General features: G+C 41.6%; 1 pseudogene; it reads left to right on the top strand.

The window, feature by feature from the left end:
- Nucleotides 1-21,512: 21,512 nt before the first annotated feature.
- LOC120856845 lies at nucleotides 21,513-22,126 on the top strand (annotated as a pseudogene).
- The last annotated feature ends 976 nt before the right edge of the window (nucleotides 22,127-23,102 follow it).

The following is a 23,102-nucleotide window of genomic DNA, read 5'->3' as shown; positions in this document are numbered from 1 at the left end:
GAGTCAACTCTTCGCATGAGGTGGCCAAAGTACTGGAGTTTCAGCTTCAGCATCAGTCCTTTCAAAGAACACCCAGGACTGATCTCCTTCAGAATGGACTGGTTGGATCTCCTTGCAGTCCAAGGGACTCTCAAGAGTCTTCTCCAGCACCACAGTTCAAAAGCATCAATTTTTCAGCGCTGAGCTTTCCTCACAGTCCAACTCTCACATCCGTACATGACCACTGGAAAAACCATGGCCTTGACTAGATGGACCTTTGTTGGCAAAGTAATGTCTCTGCTTTTTAATATGCTGTCTAGGTTGGTCATTTTACTCCTATTAAATTTCATATGTAGTAGACTTGGTAAGAACTGCGAATTTAACATTTATTGAGCTTTCCTCAACACATTTTTGCTTTTGTTGACAGTAATCAGATATACTAAAAACCAAAAACATAAACCTGTGTGGCTTGCAAATCTGACTTTATCAGGTACTGGTTATTTTAACTTAGACAAGTCGCTTAGTCTCTGTGTTTCACTTTCTCCCATTTTTGCGGATAATAGTTTAAACTTCGTGATATTGCTGATAATTGACTATTTTTGAGCTACTGAAATGGCTAGTTCCCGTGATTCCACCTAATACAACACTACTACGTTGGTTAAGTGTGAGGACTTAATGAGAGAACTTATGACAGCCCTCAGCACAGTACTTGGCTCATAGTAATGTCCAGTAGGTGAGATCACTTAGAAATACTGACTCTTCTCTTTCCCCCTTACAACCCACTTCTCACATTCACAGCAACATCACTGTCATGTTTTTAAAATTTACATTTAGAGAGGAGTTCCCGGGTGGTCCCCTGGTTAGAATTTGGCACTTTCACTGCGAGGACACAGGTTCAATCCCTGGTAGAGGAACTAAGATCTTGTTGGCCATGGGGCATGGCCAAAACAAAAATTCACATGTGTAAACCGCTTTGGGCTTCCCTTGTAGCTCAGGGGGTAGAGTCTGCCTGCAATGCAGGAGACCTGGGTTCAATCCCTAGATCTCCTGGAGAAGGAAATGGCAACCCACTCCAGTATTCTTGCCTGGAGAATCCCATGGACAGAGGAGCCCGGCAGGCTACAGTCCATGGGGTCGCACAGAGTCAGATAAGACCTAGTGACTAAACCATCACCAAACTTTACTCTTCACAGCAACAGATAGCTGATTTGTTGAAAATCTTAGGTAGTACTAAGTTTTGGGGCCTCCATCAAAACCCAGATCCTTCATTTTCAAACTCCTTACTCTTCCATACTACAATTTATGCTACATAAAGTGTATTTATTGAGGTAATTTTAATTCTTAAATGTGTATGAGCATGGTTTATATGCTTTCTGTGCTTGTACAGCTTTATTTTACAGTATATTATACTGAATGATACCTTTGCCCTGGCATCATAATTTTGGAAGAAAAAAAGCTTAATCTTCTAAATTTATTTGTTGACAAAAACAGGGAATGCAAAATCAGAAATATTTTGCTATATACAGTTATTTTGAGTGAGTTGCACCCCCCGCTTCTATGGAAGAGGAAAAAATGCTGACACATTCATCTTTGGGAATGGTATAAATTTCAGTTTTAGATAACTTTAAAATTCTGCAAATGTATGTAAGTATAACGAGTCACTAATATTGACTGCCCTTTTTCCATTCTTCTTGACCTTTTCAGGATTTGGTAACTACTGTCCAGGCTCTCCTTTAAAAACTACTCTCCTCACTTAGATTGAAATAAACTACACTACATGTTTCCTCACCATATTTGATCACAGAACACTTTTTAACATTATAATGTGTTGTTGGAAGCCCAATAGAGGCTCATGAGCTGTAGATGTTTATGTTAAAGCACACAGCAAAAATGGTTTCATAAATAAATTGTTGTAGGAAGCGATTACATTTTCATTCATAGTCCGTTTTTGTTTGATGTAAGAACAAGCAAAATATGAAATTTAAATTAAATTTCACCTTATTAAGGGACCACTTGGTACATTTTATGCTTAGTCAGTTAAAACTGATTTAAATTCTTGACTTTTATTTTAATTCCCAAAATTAATGTTACAACATTGAGGAGTAACTAACTCGGTCATGGCCACTTTAGAAGTGAAGGTTTTTAAAAGGATTTCTCAGACTTCCCTGGTGGCTCGGTGGTAAAGAATCTGCCAGCCAACGCAGGAGACATAGGTTTGATCGCTCATTTGGGAAGGTTGCGCATGCCACAAAGCAACTAAGCAGCTGTACCACACCTACTGAGCCTGTGCTCTAGAACCCAGGAGCCGCAACTACTGAACTTCCCTGTGTGCTCTTAAGCCCTGCTGCTGCTGCTGCTGCCGCTGCTGCTAAGTCACTTCAGTCATGTCCAACTCTGTGCGACCCCATAGATGGCAGCCCCCCAGGCTCCCCCGTCCCTGGGATTCTCCAGGCAAGAACACTGGAGTGGGTTGCCATTTCCTTCTCCAATGAGCGACTTCACTTTTACTTTTCACTTTCATGCCCTTAAGCCCATGCTTGGCAAAAAGAGAAGCCACCGAAATGAGAAGCCTGTGCACTGCAACTAGAGAAAAGCCCGCACAGCAATGAAGACCCAGCATAGCCAAAAATAAATATAACAAAATATAAAAAGATTTCTCTAAGGTATTTCTGAAACCCAGATCGTTTGGAAATAACACAACTGTCACTCTCACACAATTTGGAAGAACAGACCGGTGGCTTGGAATAGAAAGAACATGAGTTAAGTACAGAGGAGTGGAAACACCCACAGCATTTTTTGAAAATAGGAAAGAGAGGCGCCTGCCTTGAGCAGGAGTACCCCTTAAAGGTGAAGGCAGTGAGAGTGTGATTAATGGAAGACCATTATCAGCAAGCTGGAGTTTTTGGATTTGGGTTAGGAAGACTTTGACCTTGAGTAAAACAAAATCTTGACTCCAGGAAGTAAGGAAAAAAATCTATATTTAAAGTAATATTAATTTACTCAACAGATATTTCTTACATGTCTAATGCTTGTCAGATGCGGGACTAGGCACTACAGATTTAGGGTGAGCAAAGTGTGACTTTATCCCTGTCCCCACATAATTTATGATCCAGTAGAGGAGGCCACTTTAGTTATATGCTGCTGCTGCTGCTAAGTCACTTCAGTCATGTTCAACTCTGTGTGACCCTACAGACGGCAACCCACCAGGCTCCCGTGTCTCTGGGATTCTCCAGGCAAGAACACTGGAATGGGTTTCCATTTCCTTCTCCAATGCATGAAAGTGAAAAGTGAAAGTGAAGTCGCTCAGTCATGCCCGACTCTTAGCGACCCCATGGACTGCAGCTATGAGTTAACTTCTACCAAGAAGAGAGAGCAGATTTTTAATAAGGCTATGTAGAGTTATTTTTCAGAAGGCCAGAAGGCAGCACTTTGCTGAGAGTCCTTCTGGTTTTCAGGTAGGCCTGGATCACCTCCATAAAGCAGGTCAGACCCATTCTCCGGATACCAGACAACTTGGCAAGAATTCTGGACAGCAGGCTCCTGAAATTCCAATATTTCACCCTGAATAAGACACAACACCCACAGACCCCTATGGTAAAATGATCAACCATCTTCTGGAAAATCCAAGCATGATGTTCTGTAAAAACGATGTTTAAATGAAATTCTAGGCTTTGGAGTCATTCAGAACTAGTTTAGCTTCCTGTCCTAGCTCTTCCTTTTTTAAGGGATGGGCTCTAGAGCAAGACTGCCTGGGTCGGAATCTCAGTTTCACCTCTTAGTGGCCATTTGCACTCGGCTAAGTGACTTAACATTCTGTATCTTGATTTCTTCTTCTGTAAAATGGGCATAATTATCGTATTCTTGCTCATGTTGGTGCTATGAGAATTAAAATGAGTCAAAACCCATAAATCTCTTAGAATAGTGTCTGAAACATCTTCAATAAATGTTAGTTATATATGTGTTTTTGTGTGTTTAATGTAAATGTGAATACACTATTATTTTTATGCAATTTATTTTAAATTTAACTATATATTACATGTATAATTTAATTATATATACATATATATGTATGTAGGTCAATATATAGATTTCTATTTCATGTATATTTTAGAAACCTAGTTTATTTTTCTCAGTATACAATTTTGCACCCCAAGAAAAAGAAATGCAAAAAGGCAAAATGGCTGTCTGAGGAGGCCTTACAAATAGCTGAGAAAAGAAGAGAAGTGAAAGGCAAAGGAGAAAAGGAAAGATAAACACATCTGAATGCAGAGTTCTAAAGAATAGAAAGGAGAGATAGAAAGCCTTCCTAAGTGAACAATGCAAAGAAATAGAGGAAAACAATAGAATGGGAAAGTCTAGAGATCTCTTCAAGAAAATTAGAGATACTAAGGGAACATTTCATGAAAAGATGGGCTCAATAAAGGACAGAAATGGTATGGACCTTACAGAAGCAGAAGATATTAAGAAGAGGTGGCAAGAATACACAGAAGAACTATACAAAAAAAGATCTTCATGGCCCAGATAATCACAATGGTGTGATCACTCACCTAGAGCCAGACATCCTGGAATCTGAAGTCAAGTGGGCCTTAGGAAGCATCACTATGAACAAAGCTAGTAGAGGTGATGGAATTCCAGCTAAGCTGTGTAAAGTCCTAAAAGATGATGCTGTGAAAGTGCTGTACTCAGTATGCCAGCAAATATGGAAAACTCAGCAGTGGCCACAGAACTGGAAAATGTCAGTTTTCATTCCAATCCCAAAGAAAAGCAATGACAAAAAACGTTCAAGTTACCACACAATTGCACTCAACTCACATACTAGCAAAGTAATGCTCAAAATTCTCCAAGCCAGGCCTCAATAGTACATAAACCAAGAACTTCCAAATGTTCAAGCTGGATTTAGAAAAGGCAAAGGAAATGAAAAGTGAAAGTCAGTCAGTTGTGTCCAACTCTTTGCAACTCCATGGACTGTCCATGGAAGTCTCCAGGCCAGAATACTGGAGTGGGTAGCCTTTCCCTTCTCCAGGGTATCTTTCCAACCCAGGGATTGAACCCAAGTTTCCTGAATTGCAGGCAGATTCTTTACTAGCTGAGCCACAAGGGAAGCCATCACCGATCAAATTGTCAACATCTGCTGGATCATAGAAAAATCAAGGGAATTCCAGAAAAACATCTACTTCTGCTTCATTGACTATGCTAAAGCATTTGACTGTGTGGATCACAACAAACTGGAAAATTCTTAAAGAGATGGGAATACCAGACCACCTTACCTGGCTCCTGAGAAATCTGTATGCAGGTCAAGAAGCAACAGTTAGAACCGGACATGAACTACGGACTAGTTCCAAATTGGGAAAGGAGTATGTCAAGGCTGTATATTGTCACCATGCATATTTAATATCTGTGCAGAGTCCGTCATGAGACATGCCAGGCTGGATGAAGCACAAGGTGGAATCCAGATTTCTGGGAGAAATATCAATAACCTCAGATATGCAGATGACACCACCGTTATGGCAGAAAGCAAAGGAATGAAAGAACCTCTTAATGAAGGTGAAAGAAGAGAGTGAAAAAGCTGGTTTAAAAGTCAACATTCAAAAAATGAAGATCATGACATCTGGTCCCATCACTTCATGGCAAATAGATGGGGAACAATGGAAATAGTGACAGACTTTTTTTCCTTGGGCTCCAAAATCACTGCAGATGGTGACTGCAACCATGAAATTAAAAGATGGTTGCTTCTTGGAGGAAAAGCTATGACAAACCTAGACAGTGTATTAAAAAGCAGAGACATTGCTTTGCCAACGAAGGTCCAGCTAGTCAAGGCTATGGTTTTTCCAGTAGTTATGTATGGATGTGAGAGACCATAAAGAAGGCTGAACACTGAAGAAATGATGCTTTTGAACTGTGATATTGGAGAAGTCTCTTGAGAGTCCCTTGGACAGCAAGGAGATCAAACCAGTCCATCCTAAAGGAAATCAATCCTGAATATTCATTAGAAGGACTGATGCTGAAAAGCTGAAGCTTCAATACTTTGGCCACCTGAAACGAACAGCTGACTCATTAGAAAAGACCCTGATGCTGGTAAAGATTGAAGGTAGGAAGAGAAGGGGTTGACAGAGGATGAGATGGTTGGATGACTTCACTGACTCAAGGGACATGAGTTTGAGCAGGCTCCGGGAGATGGTGAAGGACAGGGAAGCCTGGAGTGCTGCAGTCCATGGCGTTCAAAGAGTTGGACATGACTGAGCAACAAAACAACAACAACTTCTTGAGACAAACAAGCTTTTAACAAGAAGTGATGTAGACAGTTAAAAAAAAATCCACAGGTCAAGTTTCTTCTCTCTTGGTTCCTGTTTCTGTAGCAATTCCAATGAAGCATGTTAGACGACACTGCATATCTCTTCATAAAGCACTGGAAACTGCCATCCAGTTACTGAGTTGGCAGTTTGCCCATGGGACACAGACCACAGTGCCTCACAGCTATAGGAATTCAGTGCTACCTTATTTGATAATGTGTTTGTGGTGAAAATCTCAAATTGCAACTCAATCCCCAAATTCCTTCTAGGGTTCTTTCCTGTATGCTACAGCCTGCAAGCTCTTTAACTAACTAATTCTCAGAATCCCTTACAAGCTCTTGCTCTAGGTACAAATTAGATTACATAAATTCCATGTGCTAGGTTTGGATTTCAAAGTAGAAGTTCAATGGAGGGCGTCTTCCTGCATCGTCAGCTGTTGAATTTTGCCACAGCCATGGTCTGATGTCCTACCCCCAGCTTCACAGATGTCACAGAGGCAGTTAGAACCATTTTCTGATCCCTGGATTGCAGCAATGATGTTTCCATGGCAACCTCCTGGTTGCTCATCCTTCTTATTGTGTCCTAGGAGAAGCTCTCCTGAAGGGACAAGTTGAACAGTGTCACCATGGGCGTTATTTCTAGAGACATGGTCCAGAGCTTGTTTGTTCAACCTTCAATTATTTCCTGAATCAGATATTATCTTCTGCTTTAACAGAGTAGTTTCTGTTTACCCCACTTGAACCCTGACTGATACCGTTTCTGTTCTTATAATTTCATTTAAAATGTGTTACTACTATGGGAAAAATGTACTACTATTTTAAGATGTAATATACATTTCTTCCCATCTCTAGCAAACAAAGATCACTCTATAATTTTTAAGTATACATAAAGTATACATTGATTGTTTATACATTTGGGCAAAGTGCTAGCTTTAGTTTGCAATTATACCCACAAAATCACACTCATGAGTATGATATACCCATTTTTAAATTATTACATGAAAATAGAACAGTTCTAGGAAGATTAAAAACAGGGAAAAGCTAAATTCTGACGTGCATTTCTGAGGATGATATTCATTGGCAGATGAATGGTAGACAATGCTAATCAGAGAAGCATATACAGGAATGGGAAGGAGGGCAGGAAAGCTGCGTCAGATGACTTTAGTTCAAACATTTGCTCCGACACTTGCCAGAAGCACGTGTTTGGGTAAGCTTTTTACTCTCTTGAAGCCTCCGTCTTCTCATCTATAAAATGGGGTGGGGGTAATCCTAACACCCAACTCATACAGTTGTTATGCAAATGAGAGAATATATATAAAATTCTTAGCATAATGTCTTAGCATGTGTAGCTCAATAAATGTTATCTATCATACAAATAAAATTTTTTTTGCATGATTTACTTAGAAAATACAAGACTATTCGGACAAGGATTCTAAGAGTTTCTGGCAAAGAGACTGTACTTATTAGTTTCTAGTTTTAGCTATTTCTATATATCATTTTATATTCTCTGTGATGTGTTGGCTACCTTCTTCAAAGAATCATCCAAAATCCCCGAGGAAATACTCCATGATGAAAGAAACAGACTCTAAACGTCTTTGAAACTTGCTAATACTTGCTAACTCTGTACAAGTTATATTTGAAATCTGACTCGTGTTGAGCCAACTTTGGGCTTTCATTAAATTGTGGCTTATTGGTTTGGGGATTGGTGGACATTAACAGCAAGTCCAATGGCACTCCACTCCAGTACTCTTGCCTGGAAAATCCCATGGACGGAGGAGCCTGGTAGGCTGCAGCCCATGGGGTCGCTAAGAGTCAGACACAACTGAGTGACCTCACTTTCACTTTTCACTTTCATGCATCGGAGAAGGAGATGGCAACCCACTCCAGTGTTCTTGCCTGGAAAATCCCAGGGACATGGGAGCCTGGTGGGCTGCCATCTCTGGGGTCGCACAGAGTCAGACACGACTGAAGCGATTTAGCAGCAGCAGCAGCAGCAGCAGCAAGTCCAAGCATCAGTGCGTGGTGGAATGTGGAAACCTAGATTCTGTCTTAAGTGTTCTCAATGATGCCTCCATCCCAAGATGAGCATGTTTGGCATTAAATGACAAATTACTACTAAGAAACTGGAGGGCTTGGAGAAAACTCTGGGCTGCCGGGGAATCAGGTGCCCAGGGAGCAAGGGAGCAGGGCCACGGAGCAAGTAAGCCCATGTGCCACAGCTGTTGAGCCCTCGCTCTAGGGCCTGTGAGCCACAACTGCTGAGCCCACACGCTGCAACTACTGAACCCATGTGCCCTAGAGCCTGTGCTCTAAGACAAGAGAAACCACAGCGATGAAAGAACGCACGCTGCAATGAAGAGTGGTGCCTGCTTGTCACAACTAGAAACAAGCCCAGGCAGCAATGGAGACCCAGCACAGCCAAAAATGGATAAATAAATACTTTAAAAAAGAAAATCTACCAATATAAATCATCATGTTAGTAGTTTTAAATTGAAAATCACATACTTACTTTGTAAATACTAAAAATGCATTTAATAAAATTAAAAAATACATAACGAAGAGACGGAGTTGAGATACTCATACTCTTTGTGTGTGAGCATCTGTACGCTCAGTACAGTCTGGTTGTTTGCCACCTTGTAGACTGTAGCCGGCCAGGCGTCTTCTGTCCATGGGAATATCCAGCTAAGAATACTGAAGTGGGCTGCTGTTTCCTCCCCCAGGGCATCTTCCTGACCCAAGGATAGAACCCAAGTGTCCTGCGGCTCCTGCCCCAGCAGTAGGATTCTTTACCACTGAGCCACCTGGGAAGCCCCAACACTATTTGGGACTGTCAAATACCATTATATAGTAGAAATCGAAGACTGGCAGGTTTAGGGGCTGAGAACAGAAAATCTGCCTTTTAACAAGTCTTCCAGGTGTCACTACAACTAGGGTCCTAGGGTCACTACAACTTGAAAACCATTGGACTTGTATATGTATTTTTTTTTTTAACATCTGACTACAGATACAATTCAATTTGTTAAGGGATCCTAAATTATTTTGTCCAGCAATTGTCTTTAAAAAATATTTTTTCATTATAAGAAGAATGTATTTTATCACAGAATATTTATAGTATCCAGAAAAGTAGAAAAAAATAATTTATACTACTCAAACATATCTACATTGGTTTTTAAACACATATTTTTTAATGTATTGTTAAACACACATTTACATGACTATTACTCATACCATCTCAACAAACGTATCTTTTTTCAACTTAACATCATAGCAAACATTCTCCAGTGTTATTAAAATTATTTTAAAGCACTGTTAGCATCTTAACCTGCATTTCTTATGATAAAATTAACACCTGTTTATCATAAAAGATTAAAATATACAAAGAAAAAAGAATAAAATCCATAATCTTACCACCCAAAATCACCATTACTATGATATGTCACTGGCTACTGGGTAGATGCTTTTTGCATATTTACATATCTTCATTTTTAAAACATGATCATACTGTTTGAATTGTTCTATAATCTATTTATATTTACTATATTGTGAGTATTTTTATGTTAACAAATATGCACAACATAAAATGTATTATATATATTCCTGACAACACTGGTTAGTAGGATTTCTTTTATTATCTCCATTTAAAAAATGGTCTCCTAAATCCTGCTTAGTTGGCTTAAAGCTCAACATTCAGAAAATGAAGATCATGGCATCCGGTCCCATCACTTCATGGGAAATAGATGAGGAAACAGTGGAAACAGTGTCAGATTTTATTTTTTTGGGCTCCAAAATCACTGCAGATGGTGACTGCAGCCATGAAATTAAAAGACGTTTACTCCTTGGAAGAAAAGTTATGACCAACCTAGATAGCATATTCAAAAGCAGAGACATTACTTTGCCGACTAAGGTCTGTCTAGTCAAGGCTATGGTTTTTCCTGTGGTCATGTATGGATGTGAGAGCTGGACTGTGAAGAAGGCTGAGTGCCGAAGAATTGATGCGCTTGAACTGTGGTGTTGGAGAAGACTCTTCAGAGTCCCTTGGACTGCAAGCAGATCCAACCAGTCCATTCTGAAGGAGATCAACCCTGGGATTTCTTTGGAAGGAATGATGCTAAAGCTGAAGCTCTGGTACTTTGGCTACCTCATGCAAAGAGTTGACTCGTTGGAAAAGACTCTGATGCTGGGAGGGATTGGGGGCAGGAGGAGAAGGGGACAACAGAGGATGAGATGGCTGGATGGCATCACTGACTCGATGGACGCGAGTCTGAGTGAACTCCGGGAGATGGTGATGGACAGGGAGGCCTGGAGTGCTGCAATTCATGGGGTCACAAAGAGTCGAACACGACTGAGCGACTGAACTGAACTGAACTGAAATCCTGCTTACTCATGGGACTCTATGTCCTGTTAACATCCCTTATTTGGGGCTTAGGACCATTTCTAATTTTTCACCATTACAAACTACTTTATATTGAATGTTCTTGTGATACCTCGTTAGGCTGTTGTACTGGTGAATATGTAGAATAGTTTTCTAAAAGTAAGATTGCAAATCATAAAAGTATATATTACACATGTTGAGATAAAGGATGATACCAATTTACAGTCTCACCAAGAGTACCGAGGGATCATCGTCACTCATGTTAGATGTCAATTTGTAATTGCCAATTTGCTAAGCCACAAATGGTATATTTTTTAAGATTTGTATTTTTCCATATGAAGAATGTTGCTCGGTCTTTCACATACTAATTGGTCATTTGTCCATGTTTTTCCAGTAGTAGAATGATGATACCTGCTGTCTTAGACCCTTTGGGCTGTTGGAATTAGTTATCATGACAGAAGTTTATTTCTCACAGTTCTGGAAACTAGGAAGTCCAAGATCAAGGCACTGGCAGATTTCGTGTCTGGTGAGGATCTGCTTCCTAACTGTAGGTACCCTCTTGTCCCTGTGTTCTCACGTGGCAGAGGGGCAAGAGCGCTCCCCGGGGGTGTCTTTTATAAAGGTGGAGCCCAAAGGCCCCACCTCTTAATACCATCACATTGGGATTAGATTTCATCATATGAACTGGGAGGGAGACACAAGCATTCCGTCTATGGCACTTGCCATTATCAAATATTGATTATCTGCCTTCCCACTGCAGTGGAGTCTATTTACACAACCAACTAAGGTTAGGCTTTGCCATCTGACTTGCTAACAAAATGTTAGCAGGAGATAGGTGACTAAAGGTCTAAACTGTGCTTGGATGGTCGGGAATGCTTGTTGGTCTTCTGCCATCTCTTTGAGAAGAACATGCCCTGGCCAGCCTGCTGCCAGAAGTATGAGAAACACATGGCCCAGGCCTGGACTCTGCCTGTACTAAGCCCAATGCCCAAACAACCTTAGTTGACCTGCGTGTCATAAGTGAGAATAAATGTTATTTTGCACCACTGTATTCTGGGCCTCTTTATTATTAATCATTTTTGTGGCAATAGCTAACCTAGAAGGGCTTCCCAGGTGCTGCTAGCGGTAAAGAACCTGCCTGCCGATGCAGGAGACCTAAGAGATGTGGGTTCGATCCCTGGGAAGATCCCCTGGAGGAGGAAATGGCAACCTACTCCGCTATTCTTGCCCAGAAAATTCCATGGACAGAGCAGCCTGGTAGGCTACAGTCCGTAGTGTCGCAGAGTCGGATATGACCGAAGCGACTTAGCACATAGCACACACAGCTAGCCTAGACATTGCCCTAGCTATTTTCCCACTGTTTTATTTTCTTACTGATTTGTAAGAACTATGGACATAATTGGTTTGCTAGTATGATGTTACATATAATTTTCCCTTTGGGAATTTTCTTATTAGTTTCGGTTACTGTGCTTATTGATTTACTGAAGATTTTTACTTTTTTCTAATAGACAAATCTGGCATTCTTTTCCTTTATGGTCTCAGCCTTTGGTATTATCCTTAGAAGGGCCTTTCAAGATAACATAAATATCTCCCTCCGTTTTCTTCTAGTACTTTTCTTGCTCTGGTTTTTATACTAAATCTTTAGTTGATTTATAATTTATTTTATAAATTATTTTATAAAATAGTTCTATTTTATGAAATAAAATATTTATTTTATAGTTTATTTATAATTTATTTTGATAAATGATATGAAATAGGTATCATCTAATTCATACCATATTTGGATCTGTTTTTTAAAAATTGAGATATAATTGAATTTCAAGTGTTCAATATAATGATCCAGTATTTGTATATAGTGTGAAATGGTCATTACAATGAGTCTAGTTAATGTCTGTAACCATCAGTTCAGTTCAGTTCAGTCACTCAGTCGTGTCCAACTCTTTGCGACCCCATGGACTGCAGGATGCCAGGCCTCCCTGTCCATCACCAGCTCCCGGAGTTTACTCAAACTTGTGTCCATTGAGTCGGTGATGCCATCCAGCCATCTGATCCTCTGCCCTTCTCCTCTAGCCTTCAATCTTTCCCAGCATCAGGGTCTTTTCAAATGAGTCAGCTCTTTGCATCAGGTGGCCAAAGTATTGGAGTTTCAGCTTCAACATCAGTCCTTCCGATGAATATTCAGGACTGATCTCCTTTAGAATGGACTGGTTGAATCTCCTTGCAGTCCAAGGGACTCTCAAGAGTCTTCTCCAACACCACAGTTCAAAAGCATCAATTCTTCGGCTCTCAGCTTTCTTTATAGTCCAACTCTCATATCCATACATGACTACTGGAAATACTATAGCCTTGACTAGACGGACTTTTGTTGGCAAAGTAATGTCTCTGCTTTTTAATATGCTGTTTAGGTTGATCATAGCTTTTCTTCCAAGGAGTAAGTGTCTTTTTATTTCATGGCTGCAGTCACCATCTGCAGTGATTTTGGAGCCCCCCAAAATAAAGTCTGACACTGTTTCCACTGTTTCCCCATCTATTTCCCATGAAGTGATGAGACCAGATGCCATGATCTTAGTTTTCTGAATGTTGAGTTTTAAGCCAACTTTTTCATTCTCCTCTTTCACTTTCATCAAGAGGCTCTTTAGTTTTTCTTCACTTCCTGCCATAAGGGTGGTGTCATCTGCATATCTGCGGTTATTGATATTTCTCCCAGCAATCTTGATTCCAGCTTGTGCTTCTTCCAGCCTAGCATTTCTCATGATGTACTCTGCATATAGTTAAATATGCATGGTGACAATATACAGCCTTGATATACCCCTTTTCCTGTTTGGAACCAGTCTGTTGTTCCATGTCCAGTTCTAACTGTTGCTTCTTGACCTGCATATAGGTTTCTCAAGAGGCAGGTCAGGTGGTCTGGTATTCCCATCTCTTTCAGAATTTTCCACACAGTCAAAGGCTTTGGCACAGTCAATAAAGCAGAAATAGATGTTTTTCTGGAATTCTCTTGCTTTTTCAATGATCCAGCAGATGTTGGCAATTTGATCTCTGGTTCCTCTGCCTTTTCTAAAACCAGCTTGAACATTTGGAAGTTCACGGTTCACATACTGTTGAAGCCTGGCTTGGAGAATTTTGAGCATTACTTTACTAGCGTGTGAGATGAGTGCAATTGTGCAGTAGTTTGAGCATTCTTTCGTATTGCCTTTCTTTGGGATTGGAATGAAAACGGACCTTTTCTAGTCCTGTGGCCACTGCTGAGTCTTCCAAATTTGCTGGCATATTGAGTGCAGCACTTTCACAGCATCGTCTTTTAGGATTTGAAATAGCTCAGCTGGAATTCCATCACCTCCAGTAGCTTTGTTCGTAGTGATGCTTCCTAAGGCCCACTTGACTTTACATTCCAGGATGTCTGGCTCTAGGTGAGTGATCACACCATCGTGACTATCTGGGTCATGAAGATATTTTGTATAGTTCTTCTGTGTATTCTTGCCACTCTTCTTAATATCTTCTCCTGTTAGGTCCATACCATTTCTGTCCTTTATTGAGCCCATCTTTGTATGAAATGTTCCCTTGGGATCCCTAATTTTCTTGAAGAGATCTCTAGTCTTTCCCATCCTATTGTTTTCCTCTATTTCTTTGCATTGATTGCTGAGAAAGGCTTTCTTATCTCTCCTTGCTATTCTTTGGAACTCTGCACTCAAATGGGTATATCTTTCCTTTTCTCCTTTGCTTTTTGCTTCTCTTCTTTTCACAGCTATTTGTAGGGCCTCCTCAGACAGCCATTTTGCTTTTTTGCATTTCTTTTTCTTGGGGATGGTCTGACACCATAAATAATTATAATTTTTTCAATGAGGACTTACTTTTAAGATCTAGTCTTTTATCAACTTTCAAATATGCAATGTAGGATTATTAATGATAGCTTACGGTGAACAGTGTTGGATTCTTGATCTCTGAAGAAGATTTAAGTTTGGGACCAGGGACCAGGCTTGATCATTCAAGAGCTTTTGTGTAGCAGAGTTTTATTAAAGTATGAAAAGGGACAGAGAAAGCTTCTGACACATACATCAGAAGGGGGACGGAGAGTGCCCCCCTGATAGTCTTTAGCAAGGGAGTTATATATTTTTTAATTAGTTATTACAATAAATGAATGTCTCAATGTTGTAAAGATATTACTAGACCCACTCCTATAATTTACATTTTAAGATAACAGAATTAGCCAGAAGGTTTTCAGGAAGGAGAAACTGTCCCCAAGCAGGATACATGTTGTTATATAATCCTTAGTACAGAGTTTAAATTGAGTTGTTTGTTGTGTAATCATCAGTTCAGTTCAGTTGCTCAGTCGTGTCCGACTCTTTGCGACCCCAGCACGCTAGGCCTCCCTGTCCATCACCAACTCCTGAAGTTTACTCAGATTCATATCCATTGAGTAGGTGATACCATCCAAACATCTCATCTTCTGTTATAATCACCACTTTAAAGAAAAAAAATTTTATGTGACTAAGACTAAGGAATGTATAGAAAAAGAAGATGTTTGTCCTTTCCTCCTCCTTGAGAATTCCAGACCCCTATGGGGTGGAGATCAGCCCTGGGTATTCTTTGGAAGGAATGATGCTAAAGCTGAAACTCCAGTACTTTGGCCACCTCATGAGAAGAGTTGACTCATTGGAAAAGACCCTGATGCTAGGAGGGATTGGGGGCAGGAGGAAAGGGGGACGACAGAGGATGAGATGGCTGGATGGCATCACCGACTCAATGGACGTGAGTTTGAGTGAACTCCGGGAGATGGTGATGGACAGGGAGGCCTGGCGTGCTGCAGTTTATGGGGTCGCAAAGAGTCGGACACGACTGAGCGATGGAACTGAACTGAACTGAACTGATGGGGCTTCCCTGGTGGTTCAGAGGTTAAAGCGTCTGCCTCCAATGCAGGATACCCAGGTTTGATTCCTGGGTCGGGAAGATCCCCTGGAGAAGGAAATGGCAACCCACTCCAGTACTCTTGCCTGGAGAATCCTATGGACAGAGGAGCCTGGTAGGCTACAGTCCATGGGGTCGCAAAGAGTCGGACACGACTGAGCAACTTCACTCACTCACATCTCCTCCTTGAGAGCCCAAGACCCAAGACTGGAAGTGTGTATCTTTTAATCCTCTTCTCCTATTTCACTCATTCCCCACCCCCTGCCTCTGGCAACATGCCCTGAACCTATGAGCCTGGGTTTTGCTTTGTTCTTTTTAGATTCCACATATAATAAGATCATATAGTATTTGTCAGTCTTTGTCTACCTTATCCCCCTTACATAATACTCTTGAGGTCCATTTATGTTGTCACAGTGCCAGAACTTCATTCTTTTTTCATTACTGAAAAATATTCCATTGTATATACATATTACGTTTTCTGTATCTATTCATCCATTGATTGACAACACAGAGTATTTCCATATCTTGGCGATTGTAAATAATGCTGCATTGTAAATAATGAGAAGAGGGCTGCGTATATCTTTTCAAGGTACTGTTTCTGTTTTCTTTGGACAAATACTCAGAAGTAGAATTGCTGAATCATATGATTTTTCTATTTTTAGTTCTTTGAAGAAACTTCATCATATTTTCCATAGTGTCTGCACCAATTACATTCTCACTAACAGTACCCAATTGTTCCTTTTCTTCCATATCCTCACCAATACTTGTCATTTTGGGGTTTTTTGACAATAGACATTCTAACAGGTGTGAGGTGATATCTCATTGTGGTTTTGATTTACATTTCCTTGCTAATTAGTAATATTGAGTATCTTTTCATGTGTCTGTTGGCCAACTGTGTGTCTCCTCTAGAAAGATGTCCATTCAGATCTTTCGTCCGTTTAAATAACTAATTAATTAACTAATTATTTAGTTCATCAACCAGGGATCAAATCTGTGCCATCCTGCAGAAGAATCACAGTCTTAACCACTGGACTGCCAGGGAAGTCCCTGCCCATTTTTTAATTATATTCTTTGCTGTTTTGCGGTTGAGTTGATTGAATTCTTTACATATTTTGGATATTAACCCTTAATTAGGTATGTGATTTGCAAATATTTTCTTTCATTCAGTAGTCTGACTTCATTTTATTGATGCTTTCCTTTGCTAAGCTTTTTAGTTTGATGTAGTCTCAACTGCTGATTTTTTTGTCTTGTTGCCTGATATCAGTGAGCTTACTCCCTATGTTTTCTTCTAGGAGTTTTATGGTTTCAGGTCTTTCTTTCAACTCTTTAATCCATTTTCAGTAATTTTTGCGTATGGTGTAAAAGTGCAGTCCAGTTTCATTCTCTTGCTTGTGCAGTTTTCCCAACATCATTTGTTGACTATTGTCCTTTCTCCATTATCTATTCTTGGCTCCTCTGTTGTAAATTAATTGATCACTTACATGTGGGTTTATTTAGGGACTTTCTAATCTATTCCATTAGTCTATGTGTCTGCTTTTATACTAATACCATAGTGTTTTGATCATTGTAGATCAGGTCTGCTCCCACTCTTTCTATTCTCGTCCACTGATAGAAGACTAAACTACGATCTACCATCCAGTCGAGGATGCATACGCATACATTCGAAGTAGAAAGTAAAGGAAAGAAATGGTAGTCACAAAAGTTAGGAAAGTGAAGGTGGGGTTTCAAATTGGGAGGTGCACACAGCTGGCTTCTGGGGTATTGCCAACGTTTTATTTCCTGACCTGCAAGAGGTTACACAGGGGTTCACCTTATAATAATTCTTTAAGCTGCACCAATATGTTTTACTCGATTTTTCTATAAAGATGATAAGTGTCAGAATGTAAGAGTGTTTTAGAAATTCTTATTATACTCAAGGTACCTTTCAAGCATGTGTGTAAAGAGGATTTTAAAAATAGCCAGGTTTGGATGCCTATACTTGGAAAGTTCAGATATCATTGATATGAACATTATTTTGGCATAGTTCACAGCTCATGGAAGCAGGTCTGTCAGGATGTTTGTTTCAAACCTTCTCTCCCATAACATGTTCAGACTTTCAGGTAAGGCCTCCAGATGTCCTTCACATCCCTCCCTCCCACTCTTCTCAGCACCCGCATTCCTTTTGAGGTCAGCACAGCCTGTGCCTGGCTCCCCATCTGGGTAGCTTCAGTAGCTCTCCCTCATCCGTCTTGACCTTTGCTATCGATTGAAATGCTATGAGTATTGCTGGCTGTTAAGCTGTGAAGCTATCTATCATCACCTAGCATTCCTCACACACAGCTTCTGATCCAGTACGTCCCCTTATCAACCACTGCCAGGGACTCTCACTGCCCTCTGAACAAAGTCCAATTCTCTATAGGCCAGCAACTCCCAGCACCAGTCTGCCTTTCGTCTCATGCGGTTGACTTCCTAGTCAGGCCCTACAATGAAGGCAGCTGCATTTTGTGCTTTCCCTCATACGAACAACATTTTTTAGCCTCTATGATTTTGTTCTTCCATCTCAACATCCCAAATAGCCCAGTCTTCCAGACCTGCCTCACACACTCTCTTCCTCACGAAGCCACCCTCACCTCTGCGCTGCTGCTCTCGCGGCCTCATGCCCTTCCCCCTCAGTGGGATCAGTTCGCCGTCCATCTGGTTGTCCCCATTCCCACCTTTCTGGTGCCCCATGTCCTTTTCTGCTTAGAGTCCCTCCTGGGATTTCCCATGACCTCCTCCATCTGGAGTCGGGGCCCTCAGACCCCCTCCCGTCCCACTTAGGTCGCTCCTATGTGTGGACCCTCTGCTCTGACCAGAATCACCTATTCTCTAGTCTTGAAACACGTGGTGGGACCCATGCTGCACCTTCAGTCCATCCCCTCCTCCAGCCTAGTGACCTTCTGCTTTATTTAGTCTAGTTTTGTTTAGTCGCTCAGTCGTGTCCAACTCTGCGACCCCATGGACTGTAGCCTACCAGGCTCCTCTGTCCATGGAATTTTCCAGGCAAGAGTGCTGGAGTGGGTTGCCACTTCCTTCTCCAGAGGATCTTCCTGACCCAGGGATGGAACCTGAGTCTCCCACTTTGTAGGCAGATGCTTTACTGTCTGAGCCACCAGGCTTGTTCAAACTCAGCTCATCCTTCAACACTAAGTTTAGATCGCATCTCTCCTCTGCGAAATGTTTCCTCATTACTCTGATTAAACTTTCTATTTCCTACCTCTGAGCTTTTGTGACATTTAATTTCTATTGACATTTGTTCCATTTATCCTTACATTTTCATTTTGGTACTTGATTATCTAGTTAATTAATTATCAGCTCCTGGAGCTGATGTTCTATTTCTTCAGTTCAGTTCAGTCATTCAGTCGTGTCCGACTCTTTGCAACCCCATGAATCGCAGCACGCTAGGCCTCCCTGTCCATCACCAACTCCTGGAGTTCACTCAAACTCACGTCCATCGAGTCAGTGATGCCATCCAGCCATCTCATCTTCTGTGGTCCATTTCTCCTCCTGCTGCCAATCCCTCCCAGCATTAGGGTCTTTTCCAATGAGTCAACTCTTCTCATGAGGTAGCCAAAGTATTGGTGTTTCAGCATCAGTCCTTCCAATGCAGAAGACCCAGGACTGATCTCCTTTAGGATGGACTGGTTGGATATCCTTGCAGTCCAAGGGACTCTCAAGGGTCTTCTCCAACACCACAGTTCAAAAGCATCAATTCTTCGGCGCTCAGCTTTCTTCACAGTCCAACTCTCACATCCATACATGACCACTGGAAAAACCATAGCCTTGACTAGACAGACCTTTGTTGGCAAAGTAATAGCTCTGCTTTTCAATATGCTATCTAGGTTGGTCATAACTTTTCTTCCAAGGAGTAAGTATCTTTTAATTTCATGGCTGCAATCTATTTCTTAGGCTTTCTCTATTTTTAGTATCTCCCATGGTTTTGGGTACTGCGTCTCAGCACCTTAAATTACTTGGTACAGATGTATTGATTGAATGCTAACAAAGTACCTAACTCAATTCTGAGTAATTGCAGGGTTCCCCGGCTTGGGACCTGGACATTTACCTTCATCCTATATTTCTTTCCTTGCTTAAAAATGATGATAATTTTATTCCATAAAGGAATGGATGGGACAAAGCTAAACTGGATATATGCTCTATATTTTTCAGTGTTGTATATTTTTACTATTGCTTACAATAAAGTTGCTTCCTAATTCCGATGTAATAGAGGAAGCCAGTATCTCTGGGGTGAGGCTGCATTCCCCAGATAACTTGTGGTAAAAGCTGATAGGGTTTGGATTCAACTAGATAGCTTAGGGAAAAAGGAAACAACCAACATAGAACTTCACAAAATTCTACTTATGGAAAGCCCTCAGAGTAGAGGGCTGAAGCAAGCTCTGTGGCACACAGGGAAAGGTTTTTGTCGTTGTTTAGTCACTAAGTTGTGTCTGACTGTTTTGCAATCCCATGGACTATCGCCTGTCAGGCTCCTCTGTCCATGGGATTCTCCAGGCAAGAATACTGGAAGTGGGTTGCCATTTCCTTCTCCAGGGGATCTTCCCGACCCAGGGACGGTTCCCACATCCTCTGCATTGGCAGGCAGATTCTGTAGCACTGAGCCCCCTCGGAAGCCCCACGTAGGGGAAATAGGTGACGCCTTTTCCTCTAGAAGTTGAAGCTGAGGAACGAACCCAGCCTGTGCTGTGTGCACCGTCAGACCCCTACACCTATCTCTCCACCGGATATCTTCACTCGGTGGGCCCACCAGCACCTTGAACTCCTGCCCGCTGAAGCTGGCTCCTTATTTCCTCTCTAAAATTCTTTATCTGTGATGGTACCACCTTCTAGAGTTCTCAGGAACCACAGGAGCCAGGGAACCCTCCCGTCATTTTTATCGCTCCTACTCATTATGCTGACTTTCCTTGTGAAAACCACCGTTGTTTTCCATTCCTACTCTGAGTCCCCTCAGTTCAACCAGTGCAGAGCCTCTTCCTGCTGTGAATTTCCACAGTGCCACCTCGGTGATCTTTCTAAACTCAAACGAGCATCTTTGCAACTGTTTGAAACCTATTTCTCTGTTCTCTCTGTTCTGAACCAGATGTGTCTCCTTGCCTGTCCACCTGCAGACAAACTCATCCTTGGAAAGCCTGCATGGCTGTCTATTCTGCTGGGCATCTTTGATTCTCCCAGTGAATTATCTCTCCCCTTCTCCTGTGTAGCTACCCTGTAGGTCCATGCAACAGTCTCACACTCACTCTAGTTAGAGTTTTCAATCTGTTTTCTGTACTTGACCACGAGTACCTGGGATGAAGTGACTTACTCATTTTTGTGGCATGACAGAGTGACTTAATTGTCTTTGTGTCACTGTTTTCAGGTTTCCCAGCACCTGATAGCAGATGTTCAGTTAATGTCTGTTGACTTGACCATGCGAGTAAATCATCATAGGCTAGTGATCCAGCCAAAAGACAGGATATGGTGTCTTCTCATTTCAGCAGGTATCTTGGAGCCTCCAAACAGCTAGCAGCCGCTGCATGGCTTTGCTCCACTCTGTTACGCTGTGCATCTGACAGGGCAATCCTTCTCCTCTTATGCTCCATCTCCTTCCCATCAGCCACCCCTCTGCATTAAGAAGCAAATTTTCCCTACCCTCTGCATGGTGCAGTGGAAGGGTCACTGCATTTGGATTAAGTCGACCCAGGAACTCATCCTGGCGCCTCTCTGTGACCTTGGACAAGTCAAGGATTTTTTCTCAGTCTCAGGCCTTCCTACTGCACAATGGCAGGGCCAGTGAAGTTTGACCACAATGAGAAGTTTTAGAAGTGCTCACGAGTAGAGAGCACTTCTTTGACTTGTAGATCACAACAAACTGTGGAAAAATTCTTCAAGAGATGGGAATACCAGACCACCTTACCTGCCTCTTGAGAAATCTGTATGCAGGTCAAGAAGTAACAGAACTGGACATGGCTTCCTTTTCCGGTAAGCGGCCTGAGGTGACCCCTAAAAATGGTGCGCTATTCACTTGACCCAGAAAACCCCACAAAATCATGCAAATCAAGAGGTTCAAATCTTCGTGTTCACTTTAAGAACACTCGTGAAACTGCCCAGGCCATAAAGGGTATGCATATCCGAAAAGCCACCAAGTATCTGAAGATGTCACGTTAAAGAAGCAATGTCGTTACGACGGTGGAGTTGGTAGGTGTGCACAGGCCAAACAGTGGGGCTGGACGCAGGGTCGGTGGCCCAAAAAGAGTGCTAAATTTTTACTACACATGCTCAAAAATGCAGAGAGTAATGCTGAACATAAGGGCTTAGACGTAGATTCTCTGGTCATTGAGCACATCCAAGTGAACAAAGCCCCCAAGATGCGGTGCAGGACTTACAGAGCTCACGGTTGGATCAACCCCTACATGAGCTCTCCCTGCCACATTGAGATGATCCTTACTGAAAAAGAACAGACTGTTCCTAAACCAGAAGAGGAGGTTGCACAGAAGAAAAAGATATCCCAGAAGAAACTGAAGAAACAAAAACTTATGGCCCAGGAATAAATGCCGCAAAAAATAAATGCAAATAAAAGTAAAAAAAAAAAAAAAAGAACTGGACATGGAACAATGGACTGTTTCCAAACTGGGAAAGGAGTACGTCAAAGCTGTATATTGTCACCCTGCTTATTTAACTTCTATGCAGAGTACATCATGAGAAACACTGGGCTGGATGAAGCATAAGCTGGAATCAAGATTGCTGGGAGAAATATCAATAACCTCAGATATGCTGATGATAACCACCCTTATGGCAGAAAGTGAAGAGGAACTAAAGAGCCTCTTGATGAAAGTGAAAGAGGAGAGTGGAAAAAGCCAGCTTAAAACTCAACATTCAAAAAACGAAGATCATGGCATCCCATCACTTCATGGCAAATAAATGGGGAAACAATGGAAACAGTGACAGACTTTATTTTCTTGGGCTCCAAAATCACTGCAGATGGTGACTACAGCCATGAAATTAAAAGAGGCTTACTTCTTGAAAGAAAAGCTATGACCAACCTAGATAGCATATTAAAAAGCAGAGACATTACTTTGCCGACAAAGGTCCATCTAGTCAAAGCTATGGCTTTTCCAGTGGTCATGTATGGATGTGAGAGTCAGACTATAAAGAAAGCTGAGGGCCAAAGAATTAATGCTTTTGAACTGTGGTGTGGGAGAAGACTCTTGAGAGTCCCTTGGACTGCAAGGAGATCCAACCAGTCCATGCTAAAGGAAATCAGTCCTGAATATTCAATGGAAGGAGTAATGTTGAAGCTGAAACTCCAATGCTTTGGCCACCTGATGCGAAGAGCCTACTTGAAAAGACCCTGATGCTGGAAAAGATTGAAGGCGAGAGGAAAAAGGGACGACAGAGGATGAGATGGTTGGATGACATCACCGACTCAATGGATATGAGTTTGAGCAGGCTCTGGGAGTTGGTGATGGACAGGGAAGCCTGGTGTGCTGCAGTCCATGGGGTCACAAAGAGTTGGACATGACTGAGCGACTGATCTGAACTGAAGGG

Source organism: Oryx dammah, unplaced genomic scaffold, assembly GCF_014754425.2.
Source record: "Oryx dammah isolate SB20612 unplaced genomic scaffold, SCBI_Odam_1.1 HiC_scaffold_28, whole genome shotgun sequence".
Taxonomy (NCBI): domain Eukaryota; kingdom Metazoa; phylum Chordata; class Mammalia; order Artiodactyla; family Bovidae; genus Oryx; species Oryx dammah.
This window is presented reverse-complemented; position numbering and strand designations above follow the sequence as displayed.